Here is a 14,799-nt window from a genome sequence, read left to right as displayed (position 1 = left end):
CCTGTGATTCGCCCCTAGAGCTGAAATAAATGTGAGTGAATCGAATCCATAGGACTTACTAAAGACCATTTAAACAGAAAGTGGCTGGACTGCTTCATAGGGTTTTTTTTTTGTGTATAAGGTAATACCGCTTAGTGCTGGTGCCTTGGGCTCCCAACCGGATCTCACTTTCATGGTAACCAAAATATATAAATGAATCTGGTTTTCAGGTCATAGAGACACCAGTGTCTCTCATGTATATTTATTATGGATAGCTCAAATACCAAGTATATTTTGGGGCAATGAGGATAGAAGATGAGACTCATTGTAGAAGGTGGAAATGGAGAGATATTCATTCCACCCCTGCATTTTTAATTTTAACTATTTTCCCATACATTGTCCCTAGTAATCTAATAGGGAAAATTGAAATGCTTATGTCAATACCTTAGTCCAATTTTGGCTTGCCCTACAAGGCAATCAAACCTCTGAAGACCACTAAATCGTTTTGCTAGATTTATGGGCACCAAAGTGAAATATTTTTGATTTGCCTTGTATTCAGATGAGGCCGTGAGGTACTCAGCTCAGGGCTCGTTCAATTTCAATAGTCAAAATCTCTCCAAATGTATTATGCATGAAGTAACCTTTCATGCAAACTGTACTAAAATGTTCTGAGCAAAGTTTAAGACGTCTTTTGTAACTGGTAACATCTGTCCTGCTTCCACGATTAATCCGGATGGTTTAAAGGTTGCCTCCCTGAAGAATTTCACACATTTTCTTAGAAACTGGTTTATGGGAACTATTCTCAGATAAATAGTAATGTAGAGTGTTCTTTTCTGTTTTCCATGCAGAATGGATTTCTGCGTTCAATTTCTTGCAAAGTGTTTTATGGATTTTTTTTTTTAAACTGTTGCCCTATTAATTTATGTCAATCTGTATATGGATTCCCATTGGAGCAATGCTTTCACTAGTGGTGTATCATTGACAGATCTGTAAGGTAAGTAGCTAATAAAAATCAAAGTACTAAAATGTAAATGTAATGCCAATTTTTGAAAAGTCTTTCAGGGGTGATTCAGGAAACTATAGATCCAGACCAGTCAGTGCTAGGCAAAATGGTAAAAGCTATTCTTAAAAGCAAAATTACGATCCATAAAGGTAGACATGGCTTAATGGGGAAGAGCCAACATGGAAGTCGTGCCTTACCAATCTAGGAGAATGTTTTCAAGGTGTAAACATGTGGATAAAGATAAGCCAATTGACATAGCATACTTTGGATTTTCAGAAGGCATTTCACAAAGTCTCCCATGAGAAACTCCTCAGGAATTAAAAATGTCATGGGGTAGGAGACAGTGATCTATTGTGGATTAGTGACTGGTGAAAAGACAGGAATCAGAGGGGATTCTAAATGGTTATTACCCCCTGAGTCTGTATTGGGATCCCTGCTGTTTAATATGGGCCAGACTTTCAAAAGGTTACGCGCGCATGTTATAAAATAGCGTGCCCATGTGTGCGCACCGGGTAGCGTGCGTGCAAGTTTAATAATCTACCCCTATATTCATAAATGATCTCCAAAAGAGAGCAGTAAGTGAAGTGATTCAATTTGCAGATGTAGCGGGTTGTAAGGAATTGCAGTAGGCCTTGAAAGACTAGGAAATTTGACATCTAAATGGCAGATTAAATGTATTATCAACAAATGCACAGTGATGCACATGGGGAAAAATAATCCAGGTACACAATGCTGGGTTCCTTAATAGGAGTCACCATCCAGGAAATAGACCTCAAAGTCCTTGTCGGCAATATGTAGAAATTCACAGTTCAGTGTGTAGCGGCAGCTGGAAAAACAAATAGGAATTATTTGGAAAAGAGAATAAAACAGAGAATATCATAATGCCTCTGTTCAAAAGAGGGTTGGGCAAGTTCCTGAAGGAAAAATCCATAGGGGCCGAGCGCACTGTATAACCCGCACTCCGACGCAGGTTAAATAGGTGCTAATCCACCCCCTAAAGCAAATGCATGTGAATGAGGCTATTACTCATTCACTCCGCATGCAAAAAAAATAAAAAATGTGCGTCTCAGACACACATTTATCATTCAGCTATTAACACCTGCCTGGAGCAGGCGTTAATAGCCAAGCGCAGGCAAAGAAGTACAGAAAAGCAGAAAAAACTGCTTTTCTGTACTTCTTAAGTAAAAAATAAAAAAAAAATAACTTGGCAGTGAGTTATGAAGACCGACGCCGGTAAACTCGGCATCAGTTTTCATAACCGGCCGGCGTCCGTTTTCATTACTGGCAGACGGCCGGTTATGAAAACCGACGCCGAGTTTACCGGCGCCGGTCTTCATAACCGGCAGCCGTGGCGGGGTTGCGTTAGCAAGGAGGTGCTAAGGTCGCGCAAGCAATAATTTGGGTATCACAGGGCGCGTTAGGAAAGCGGGCGCTGACATTTCAGCGCCCATGTTCCGTGCTTTATATTGCATCGGCCCCATAGATAGCTATTAGCCAGGCTGACTTGGGAAAGCCATCGCTTATCCTGATTGTGGGAGCTGCCAGGTACCAGTGGCCTGGAGACAGGATGCTGGCCTCAATGGACCTTGGTCTGACTCAACATGGCATTTCTTATATTCTTATTTCTTATTGATAATGATTAATGGTGCAAGCACACCTTGAGTACTGTGTGCCATTCTGGTCAGCCCATCTCATAACGAAACTAGATAAAGAGCAGAGAAGAGCAACAAAAATGATACAAGGCTAGTGGAGAGGCTTACTGACGGCCTCTGCTGGTGGGGAAGCATCAGAAAGGTAGGATAAGGCTGTGAAACGTCTGTTGTCATCTATTTCTTGTCATTGATTGGTCCCAAATATAGAGCAACTGACTGTAAAAAATGTAGTTGTAATAAAGGCTGATGAAATAAAACAAAAGGATGCCTGCTCTCTTAGGATCGGGTTGCTCCTTGTTTAGTTTACTTCTGTGAAATAATTTGAGTTTAGGTCAGTCAAAAATGAAAGCAAAGAAAATAAAAGGCATCTACTACGCCATTTTATGCCTTCATGGAATGTCCTTTTCAAATTTAAATTTACAGAGTCAATTCAATATTATTAAGAAAACCTTACTTCTTGTGAGTTATAAAATACTATTAGTTATCACCTCTGCAATTTAGGTTGCGTTCCCACTATAGTTTTCTTAGAACCATTGAACAAATAACAATGAAAAACAATAATCTCCTTAAATTTCAGTGCCTTCACAAGATTTCGATGAATACTGTAGAATACGGCATTATATACATTCTGGAGAGATATTCACTCCGAGGTTTCCAAAAATGTATCGGCCTGGTCTTTCAATTGAATTAAAACTTGTTTTCCTTCATGAAAAATCTTAAGCTTTGCTGGGAATTGTAAATAAAATTTGATACCTTTACGGTGAAGGACTGAACACAATAGCATCAGGGCTCGTCTGCTTTCCTGCACTTTCACAGAGAAATCAGTAAACAGGAGAATCTTTTGATTATTCTATAGCGAAGCATCATTTTTTCCATAGGACATCATTTCTTCACCTTCTCCACATAATTTAGTATGTGGGTGACAACAAGCCTAGGCTTGGCTCCCACTGCACACATCGGGCCTATTCTATGAACCAGCTCAATAAGTATAGGTTCGGTTTCTAGGGATATACGAAGGGGGTCAATATTCAAATCCTGGCTGGCTAAGTAATTTAGCCTGATAACACTTATCCTTGTAACTTAACCGTGTATTCAGCAGCACTTTTGCATTCTGAGGCTCTCAGGAGGGTCCTGCAATCCACCCCCGACGTGGCCGGACCCATCCTATGGTCAGCACACAGCCTCCTGCTCTGAATGCTGCCCAGCACAACCTGAGATGCTGCTAGCCGCTGCTCCCACTGCTGTATTATAGGTGCGTGTACGTGCATATGCACACATTATATAGGTCCCAGAGTGGAAAATGCTGAGCAGCACCCTCGATGTCAGGCTGACCCGCCTACTAAGCAAGGGCCTAGCAGTGCTACCTCATCTCAGCAATGGGCTCCTGCCCTAGCAGTGCGTGGTGCCTTTGAGTTCCTGGTTTCTGTGTCCTGCAGTCCTCATGCTTTGTCCTGCCTTCCCTCTCCAGCTTTGCTTCTTCATCCTTACCTCGTCCAGTCTGGTTTCGTCCTCTAGCCTTGTCTCATCCAACCTTCCTTGTCCAGCCTTGTCTCGTATTGCCTGTCTTGTCATCTACCTTTGTCCTGACTTCCGGATCTGACCTCTTACTTGGACCTGATCTTGCCGCCTGCCCTGACCTTGTCCTGTTTCCGACTTGCTTAGTCTGCCGCCTGCCCTGACCTTGGCGTGCCATTAGACGTTTGCTCTAGCCACCACCCTAGGGACCCACCTGCCAGCCACCAGAACCCAAGGACTCAACCTGCGGGGGAGGAGGCTGGTATAGGTGAAGCTCTAGTCTGTCCCACTACAGGGCGTCTTCGCCAGCGTAGGCCTCGTAGGTTTGTCTATTGCAATTTAGCCAGATAAGTTAAATCCATCTTAGATCCAACTTATCTGGCTATGTATCAATATCACTACTTAGCTGGATAAGTTATCCTGCTAAGTAACACTGCCCTGATCTGCCCACTGCCTGCCCACAAAGTTGTCTGTCTAATAAATACCTGGATAAGTGACTTCTCCGGATGTCTAGCAGCAGCTGAATATGAGCAGATATTCAGCAGCTAGATATGTTTGCTAATCTATCTTTCTTTTTGCATTTTAGATGATGTGATTCATATTTCAGTTTCTTTAGTGATTTATTATTGTTCATTTGGGTGTTCTAGTAAGTGCTCTGTTATATTTTGCTATTTTTTATGTATTAGATACAGGATCTTATGCTTTATCCCCACCTTGAGACAGCCCTGTGGCTCGTGTTGGGGGTCAGGATTTTTGCCCTAGCAATCTCCCTGAATTCTTTCTTCATTCAAATTGTCTACGATAACTCTGGTCCAAATATAAGAAATAAAAATATATTTTATAAGACCTCTACAGTGAAATGACTTGTTTATGATACCCCGCTTCCTCTCTTATAATTAACAGTGAGCCATTCACATACACCTGCCCTGCTATATGGATGCTCTGTGTAAACTAAGGAGAGACAGAAAGTCATGAAAAGTCGGACTAGGAAATGAACAGTGTGATGTGTCACACATGTTTCAGCAGGAATAACAGTTGTGACATGAAGCAGATGAACCAAGGGCTGTGATTACTAGAAGTGCCCACAGAGAACAGGTGGCAAGGAACAAAAAGTAATGTCTTTTGTACGGAGCAGCAGTTCAGCTTAGTGGAAAATGCTTTGGCGCAGCTGAGCTCAGCCTGTATTAGTGTTTCACACTCCGGACTAAGCAGGACACTTTCGGGTGCAAAAACTTAGTTGGGACTTATGTGTATAAAAATATAAAGAATCCCATTCATAAGTCGGCCATATGCACTTAGGTGGATTTTCAGCTGCCTAAAAATGTGACTTACATTAATAATGCACATAAATTTGGCTACAGAAAAGAGGTGTTCCAGCAGCGGGGCATCTTGATGGGGAAAGGGTGGGTGGCATTCAGGACATGTTACCAAATTAAACAATATACAAATCCTGAGAAACATGGAAAGTGGGTGAAATTAAACAAGTCATTTCATTTTTCAAAAGTTTTTTGCTTGTAACTGGAGTGCTGTGTACATGCATAACTTTGTGCCTCATTTTCTTACGTTCCACACACAGACTTAAGCTGCCTGACAACCCAATTTTCAAAGTTATTTTGGTTTGCAAACTGGGTTGTTTTGCGTGTGCTTGAAATTCTGCGTGTGACTCTGCAGTTAGGTGCACTGCTGAAAATCTATTTCTTTACAGGGGCAATTTTGTAACAGCCCATGTCAGAAAGTCGGCCTGTGCATGGAGAAGCCATACCAGTTTTCAAAGCGGACTTACGAGCCTAGGTTCTTTTTGAAAATTAGCTCACCAAATCTACCCATGCGCACATCTGCCTGCTAATTTGTGCACAGGAAATTTTTGGAAAAATGTACACACTTGCTTACTTCACTCCGGGAACACCTCCACTCAGTACGGGTAAACCTTCGCGCATATAGGACATACACACATACGTTTACCTGCATTATCGGGAAGACAGTTTTATAACAAGCCATTTCCAAGGTTAAAGAACTGCTATACCCACAGAAATGCCTTTCAAAATTATCCTCTCCGTGCAAATCTCCTTCTTCAACCCAGATGCACTTAGTTCCTTCTTCTGAATTTCTCAATGTGCATGAACTAATTAATTTTGTAAGATATTGTGGGGAAAGAAACAACACAAGAAGGCATGAGGTAAACATTGAGGATATTTAGTTGTGGAAAAAGAGAAGAGATGAAAGCCAGAGATGAGCGGGGGCTCGTAGCATTCTACCACGTGATAAGGAAGCAAATTGGCCAGACCTGATGGGCTTTAGTGTCCTAATCTGTCATCCTGTTCTATGCTTCTGTGTTTCAAAAGCTTCTGGAGAAAGGCTGTTTCATGGCGCTCTTCACTTCAATTGTTTATTATCTGAAGCTTGGAAAATAATGCCACACTGAAAAATTACAGGTGGACTTCATTTTATAAGTCTTTTGATCGTCTATCTTTGCATCTTCTGCTCTAAATGTTTCCATGTTGGGCCTTGAATTAACTGTGGGAGAATTTAAAGGTACGATCATCATAGCCACAAGAACATGTAGCTATCGGCAGCGAGCCACCCCGAGGCACCATTCCCTGACTGGTTCCATATGTGTGAATCAGCAGCTGCAGATGACGTGAGTTGATGCCAGAGGTAAAACTGAAGAATGATACTTTCACCCTATTTAATGCAAAAAAAAAAAAAAAGGTAATTTTTCCACAGGCGTCAATTTAAGTTTTGCTACAGTTCTTCTTCCAATGACCTTCTTCAAATATGCTTTCTCCATTGGCTGAAACCCTTGCTAGGAGAGAAAAAACGATGTTGAATTACAGAAACACATAGTACTGTCAAAATTCTGATCGGAATTGAAATTTTTCTTCTCCACTTTGACATCTCAGTATGGCGAATTTGACAAATCAAACCAAAAACCTTCCTCATGGCAGCACATGGCTCTTGCCACCTGAGCCACTAGACTGACTCATCTTGCCCTTCCTTTCAAGAATTTAAATGTTTGCTGTCCCATAACTCCCATTATGGGAAAAATCCTTGTATTGGGACATGGTTTAGGTTATCCCAGTCACTAACATTTTCCTCAAACGTTCCTTCATGGGCAATAGGTGGGGATTTTTGGTTTTTGAAAACCCCACCTCTGGGGGAGTTTTCAGTTGGGTATAAATGCCCCTGGAGCATGCTCAGTGATGTAGTGGAAAGGCGACTGGAGATAGAGAAGGAGTGCAACGAGCTGGTGTTAGGTTGCGCTGGTTCTTCGTCCTCTCACCAAGTCTGGGGTTCAAGGATAGGGGGAAGCTGTTTGTGTTTGATTAGCTGAGAGGCACTGGTAGATGCTATCTCATGAACTCTTTTTATCAAAATGTGCTGATCTTCTCCTATGCTGTTCTTTTGTTATTGTTTGTAAGGTTTTGGGTGGACCCTTGGACACTGTGGCTGCTGACCACACCCACTGGGGGAAATCCCGTGAGGGGCCACAGGTCAGGCTCAGCTTAGGACACACAACACAGATAGATCTTTTATTTACAGTATTGAGGAGCCACCAGAGGTGGCAGTAGTGAGCAGAGATGAAGCCTGGCTGGACTTGTAGTCCCTCAGGCTCTGGATCAACAATCCCACAATGACTGTGCTGTAGTGAAGAGAAACTGAGATAGTGATTACAATGAAGTATATGCAGGGTTCTGGAATAGAGCCTCATTGGTTGAGTACTCACACAGCGGTCTCTCTCGGTAGGGAACACAGGAGCTGGAGTAGAGGCAGGCCCTCAAGAAACGAGTACCTGGTTCCAGGGAACAGCTCTGAGAGAAGTAGATGGTAACTCACTGATGGTGTAGGCAGCGGTATCTTCCAGGCAGAAGTGAAGTCCAGGCAGCGAGTTCGGGAACATGGGCCCTCGAGGAGCGAGTACCGGTTCCAGACAGCGACCTGAAAGAGAAGAGAGAGGCCTCTGAGGAGCGGGTACCCCAAATAGAGTAAGTCCAATAATGGAGAGGCAGAGTAGCTAGGTATGGAGAGCGAATCCCATCCATAAGGAGTTCCAGTATGAATACCTGACCTTGCTAACTCGATTAGCTATCAGTAGTATAGGCTTTTTGTTTCCGGGATGCGTGACATCATCACAGGGGGATGCCCCTGAGGTTCGCGCCAAAGAAAGTATTTGAATCAGGGCCGCACGGCGCGTGCGCCCTAAGGCAGCTGGACATCATGTAGGGAGGCAGCACCCAAGCCGGATCGGGGCCGCCGGAGAGGACGACAGGCAGACGCCGCGGCAGCCAAATGTCAGTCAACCGCGGGAGGAGTCGCCAGAGAGGTAAGGAGGGCGGAGTGGAGACGTCGGGCAGCAACAGTCTTAATATCTTTAAATAATTGAAAAACAGGATTCCTGACTTCTCTAATGCGTTAAATTCTTCCGGTCAGGGAAAATGAAGTGTATACTAACTGTTGTCTCACTGGCTTGGTGTCACTTAATATTAGCTATGGCTTCAAAAAATAAATGATAATTAAGTATCCCTAATTTTTTATTAAGACAAAGAGGGAGATTTTGGCATGTATTTTCTGACCCAAACACATAGAAGATTTCTTCTTACTTTATATGTGTAAACTGTCTCAGTTCAAAGTTGTCACTAGAGTCTTAAAGTTGTAACCTATAAAGATAAATCAAGTCCTGCTTTGGATTTTGATGGGAGCTTTATGTCTTGTCACTGCAAATTATCCTGCACTATTTCCTTCTCCAGACATACATGTGTTTAATCTAGAACACCTTTGATCCTCTTATACTGAAGCTTTATAAAAGACAGGGATCACTATTTTGATATTACAAAAAAAATCACTTTCATATAAATCCTCATTTCCTGAATTTAAACTATAAGGTCTACTTTTTTACAATTTTTAGTACACTACCCTTCTCATACAGCTTATTATTTTATCTGGGATTTTACTGGCGATAAGAACAATATTCCTTCTAGGAAGTTAAAAGATATTTTAGCCCCAAATAATGATTATGGGCTAAGGTATTAGCTCATAGGTAAGAGACTAATTTTTTCAAAAGTGAAACTTCTTACACTTCCAGAATTCTTTAGTCTTTCATACTTTTTCTAACAAATACATGAAGACATTCTGATCCTGTCCTGTCTCTTACCTGGGCAAACTTCTTCAAATTTGCATTTAGCCACTGTAAGTTTCACACACACACACTCACATACACATACACACACATACACACACATCCCATTCAGTCTTTAATGTGCTTATACCTTCCCTCAGTATCATTTTCCCAGTAAAAACAGACTCTATGAAAGAGTAGCTGCTCTGAGCTCCTTCTCTGAGCTGGGCCCCACCTCTCTCTCTCTGCAGGTACTGCTTTTCTCTCCAAAAGGTGGGGGCTGCTTTTCTAAAAATGAAACAGGCCGATGCAGTACCATCGCGTAGAAAGCAGGTGCTTAACATTGAGCGCCCGCTTTCCAAATGCGTGCCAAACCACCTCTTCCAGGGACCCGATGTTATATTCAAATGACCTGCACTAGGGAAAAATGTGTGTCCTTAGCGTCTGGGGTGCCTAGGAGACATGGATGGGTGCCATGTCTGACCTGCCCTAAGCTCCCTCCCCTTACGGTCTGGCCTCTGATTGGTCCTGCCCACCTATGCATCTTTTTAACAAGATAAGGGAAAGGGATATTTTTCCTTTTCTTTTCCCCTCCTCTTTTGCTTCTTTCTATTTTTTTTTTCTCATGCCAGTTGATGGTGTTGTTCTCCAGCTAGGAAACTAAGCATATGTGGATTAAATATGCACGTTTCAGTAGAAAGCTATGCCAGAATAATGCATGGTTACACACTCATGTTAGTTGAGGGCTCTTAGGGTTTCATGAACAAGTGTTACCAAGAGATGAAGATGGTGAGAATTCCTGATGGCTGCGTGACGCTGAAAGTGTTACAGAATGTCTCCGGTAATCCAGACCACTTACTGATGCACTGCATGCTCTTTCACGTAAAGAACAAGGCAATCTTGAGTAGGAAGGAGACCAACAAATGAAAGAAAATAAATATATTGTGCCCTCCTGTGGTCACAGTCTGTTAACAAGTTGAATTTTCCTGAGCTCTTTCCACCATGCATTTCATTTTCACCAATGTCATTTTATAGTGAGTAGTTGCTTGCCAAATAATTCACAAATCTTTATATAAACAATAAGACCTAACAGGTTATAATGTTTTATTGCCTTCCACCTACAGCATTGTCTTCCTGAGGGTTGCTGAATGTAACTGGACAGATCTAACTCCACTGCAGTGAAGGTTGTGGGATTCCCTTAGATTACAGACTGAATAAATGGAAGGAAGGCAAACGGCTGAATCCAATAGTTTTCTTAAATGATTGCAACATTGTGCATAATATCTCCTTGCCATGCATTGGATTTGTCTCAGGCAGTCTGGTTTCTTCACACGATATCATCTGATCTGAAAACGTACCTGATGCTGTACCAGGTCAGCACAAAATTATTGAACCAGCTTTGTGATTCCCGGCCCATTAAATCCTGGTTGGTTTTGTCTTGCCATTAAAAAAATAAAATATCTTGCAATGAATTAAAAGGAATACAAAATATTGCACACTTTGAGGACGATGTACTAACCAGCACCAAAGTTTGAAAACATGCTAATGTGGGCTAAAATTCAAACAATTGGCGCTATTCTGTCTGCCAAATGCTTGTGCATGGCATTTGCCATTTTAGCATGCATTAAGTTATTGCAAATTTCGACACATCTTTGCAAACCTAGGTCATGAGCTGCATAATCAGCTCATTATCTGTGATCACATAGTAAAATAACCCACATTAAGACATGCAAATGTCAGCATAGCGTCATCAATCTAAGAAACATTACTACACCTCAAGCAGATATAGTTAATTTTTTATTAGTCAAGGCTGCGATAATGTGGGAAATTTAACGTGTGCTTTTTACTATGCAAGTTACCTGAGCCGTTATTGTGCATTTATTGCCACACAATCACAGTCCATGTTATTGCAGTTAGTACATCGGCCTCTTTATCATTAACATCTAAAGAAGGAATTAAAAAAAGAAAAATATTACATTTGTTACAGTATATTGCTTCAGTAAAAGATACTGCAATCTACAGAGATCCAAGTTTTCTCCAGGACCATCGTGGTTCCTAGAACACTTTCTCATTCATACTGAGTCCCATTCCTTCTTTTGCAAAATGCTTTCAACTCCACCTCACCTCACCTTCTCTCCTAGCCAAAAACTTGTGGTATGCTATAAAACATGCAAAGTCTCGCCGATAGACTGCTTACACCTACTGTAAAGCCAATATATAATTGAACTAGATCGCACTGGTCTAACATTATTAGCTGCCATCAGTGTGTTAGGAACTGATATTATATGGTTTATGTACCATTTAATTCCAGGGACACTATCAGCATTCCTGCATCTAATATTTAACCTACCTTATTATAAATAGCAAACATTCTGGAGAAATGGGGTGCATTCGTTTTGTTACTGAAAAATAAAGTAAAAAATAAGTCTCTCTATTTTTGCTTTTACATGCAGTTGGACCCTCTTCCTTTCTGTCTTCATTGACCTCTAGCATTTTACGGTGTGCACTGTGCAGCACAAGTGGGCCACAATTGTATCAAATCCTGTCATTTTCTTTTGCTGGGTGCCTTGTTGGTCTGCTTGAAAACACAGAAATAAGGGTCAACAACTAACCTGTAGGCGCTATCTTTTTATGATGCTAACTTAATACATTTCCAACTAGCTTTCAAGAGCTGCACTTCTTTCCTCTAGCATGGGGGAAGTTGTTTTCTAAGAGCCTGCATAAAAGAGATGTCAAATACATGCATAGGGGTAGATTTTATAAAAGTACGCCGCACATATCCTTTAAAATCCGGGGTCGGCGCGCGCAAGGCTGCCCAAAGTCGGCAGCCTGTGCGCGCCGAGCTGCGCAGCCTGCCTCCGTTCCCTCCGAGGCCGCTCCGAAATCGGAGCGGCCTCGGAGGGAACTTTGCTTCCACCCTCCCCCGCACCTTCCCCTCCCTTCCTTTATCTAACCCACCCCCCCAGCCCTATCTAAACCCCCCCTACCTTTGTTTTAAAAGTTACGCCTGGCAGAGGCTGGTGCACGATCCCCCGGCCCGGGAGCTGTTTTGGAGGCCTCGGCCACGCTCCCGAAATGCCCCCGGGCCGGAACCATGCCCGCGGCCCCATCCATGAATGACGCGCCGCTGCGACACGCCCCCGAAACGCCCCCCAGGAAAGCCCTGGGACTTACGCGTGTCCGGGGCTTGCGTGCGCCGCCGAGCCTATGTTGAATAGGCGCCCAGGGGAATTTGGGGCAGGTTTTCGGGGGGTATGCACATATCTGCCCCATAGATGGTAGCAATTCTCAAAGAGAAAGTGCGTACTTGGCACTTTTCCTTTTAAAACTTATCCCATTAAATCTGCCTGCACACAATTGCACTTGCAAAATTCTGCCAGGAAACCTTTTGGGAAACTGTATCCATGTGTTTTTAGAAAATACAAAAAGTACTCACATAAGTGCAAATCCCTCCATAGCCTTACCCCATTTAAGGACTCCTCTCAGTCTGACAAACTTATATGTGTGAACTAGGGGAGGTTTTTTTTTTTTAAGTCATTTTCATTTCATGTTATCTGATTTCATTTTTAAAATGGTTTGGGGGAGGGGGTGTTTATTTCAGGTTTCCCTAATTTTGGAGTTAGTGCGCACTAATGGGACTTAATGCACACTAACCGGCTGTTACTAACTATAGTTAGTGCGCACTAACTGGATGTTACCATGCTCTAAGTCCCATTAGTGCGCACTAACACGAAATTGCCAAAATTTCAGAAATTTTGGCATTTTAAATTTTGTTTCAAAGTGCTCCTAAAACAAGATGAAATAAATAATTTCATTGCAATTGTCCATTTCATCTAAAATGATTGCACATCCATAGTGTGAATGAGACATGTGCGTGCAAGTTTACCTGCCTATAGGATAGGTCATGTTGAAAAAGGCCATGTCTATATGTAAAAAAAACCCGTTTTAAGCACAGAAGTCCTTTGAAAGTTACCCTCCCTATGTTCTGATTCTTGAAGTAGGCTAAAATTAAGCTTCCACTCCACCACTTTCAGAAAGAGCTTATTGTATTACATTTGTTATGGAACACATATCCCAGGGGAACAAGACAAAGAAGAAGAATAGATTTTCTAGTTTTTCATTTCTTCAAGTGGTGCATGATTGCACCAACAGGAGCCAATGAAACAAATTCTTCAATATCTCATTAGAAAAAAAAACTGGTTTTGATTGCAGAAAAATATATTAAATGTCAGTAGAGTGGTGGCTCTTAAAAGTGCCGGAGCTCTTTTCTGGGATTGTGTAATCTTGCATGCCCTTTTTCCTAGCTTGCATAGACTCTATGAATGTGGCAAATAATGAGCCACATGGAGGGCAGGGATAGCTCAATGTTCTAACCACACCAGTTAAATCAAAGTCACCAAACGCTGCTCTGTTATGACAGCTTCATGCGTTTCTCTGTATCCTCCCTCTCTTAGCTGTAGGCTGGGGCTTTAAGTGCTGCCCTAGCTCTTCTTTTGGCCATGAGTCCTCCTTGTGCCCACACTGCTTGCTCCGCTGAGGCTGGGGTGCCACACAGTATTTTTATTAATATAGGCCTGCCTTGGGCTTGAAATGGTTGGGAAGCACTATACTAGAACAATGGTTTTCATCTCCATTCCTGGAGGCTCGGGTCTAGTTTAAAGGATATCAGCAATGAATATTTATCAAATATATTTGCATGCAGCTGGTCTAAGTGCTATGTTAATCTACATAATATAATTGCTCTAAAACCAGCAGCATTAAATCATTTGACGTAAAAATCATTTTTAAAATAAGTTATCACCTCTGTATTTTGCCAGGGTGTCTACCTGAGTTCTATTCTGTCTCTTGATCCCTATTGAACTCTCTCAGAGATCAGCTTGTCTGACTGAAATGGAAGAGATGTTGGATTTGGCAAAGAAGCTCTTGGTGTGCGATAACTCAGTGATTCCCAATCCCAGTTCTCAAGAGTCCCCAACAGAACTAATTTTCAGGATATCAAAAATACATATCCAAGAAATGTTCAGATTAAATTTCCAAATTTTGGTTACCCCGAAAACCATTCTCTGAAGGGGATTCTTGAGGAGCAGATTTGGAAGCCATTGTATTAGTTAATAAAACTCTATTTATCTCCAAGAGGTGTATGGCATTGTATGATCAAGCTAAATGCTGGTGGTAGTTGGTCAACACTCAAGGGAAAGCCAAGAAAGGCAATTGCTCAGGGTCCTGGAGCCACAAGGGGCCCCTTTATCACAGCTGAGTAATGTCACTGAGGCAGAGCCTCAGGATGCCTGGCACCGGGCCCCAGTGTGACTAACACTGGCCATGACTCTTGACCGTTCACATCATGTCACCTTGCAATTTGGCTGGATGTGCTGCAAGATACAATGAAATTAATGCATGTCTGCCTGATCTGGATTACAGCTAAAATGTTGAAGATGGTTTTGTAATGTAGAACTGGCTGGGTGGTTTTGAACAAGAGCTATGAATGTTCTTTATCAAAGCGCAACACTGAAATTCTGTAACCAAAACCAGAGAGG

The sequence above is a fragment of the Rhinatrema bivittatum genome, chromosome 10, assembly GCF_901001135.1.
Source record: "Rhinatrema bivittatum chromosome 10, aRhiBiv1.1, whole genome shotgun sequence".
Lineage (NCBI taxonomy): Eukaryota > Metazoa > Chordata > Amphibia > Gymnophiona > Rhinatrematidae > Rhinatrema > Rhinatrema bivittatum.
Note: the sequence above shows the minus strand (reverse complement) of the source record.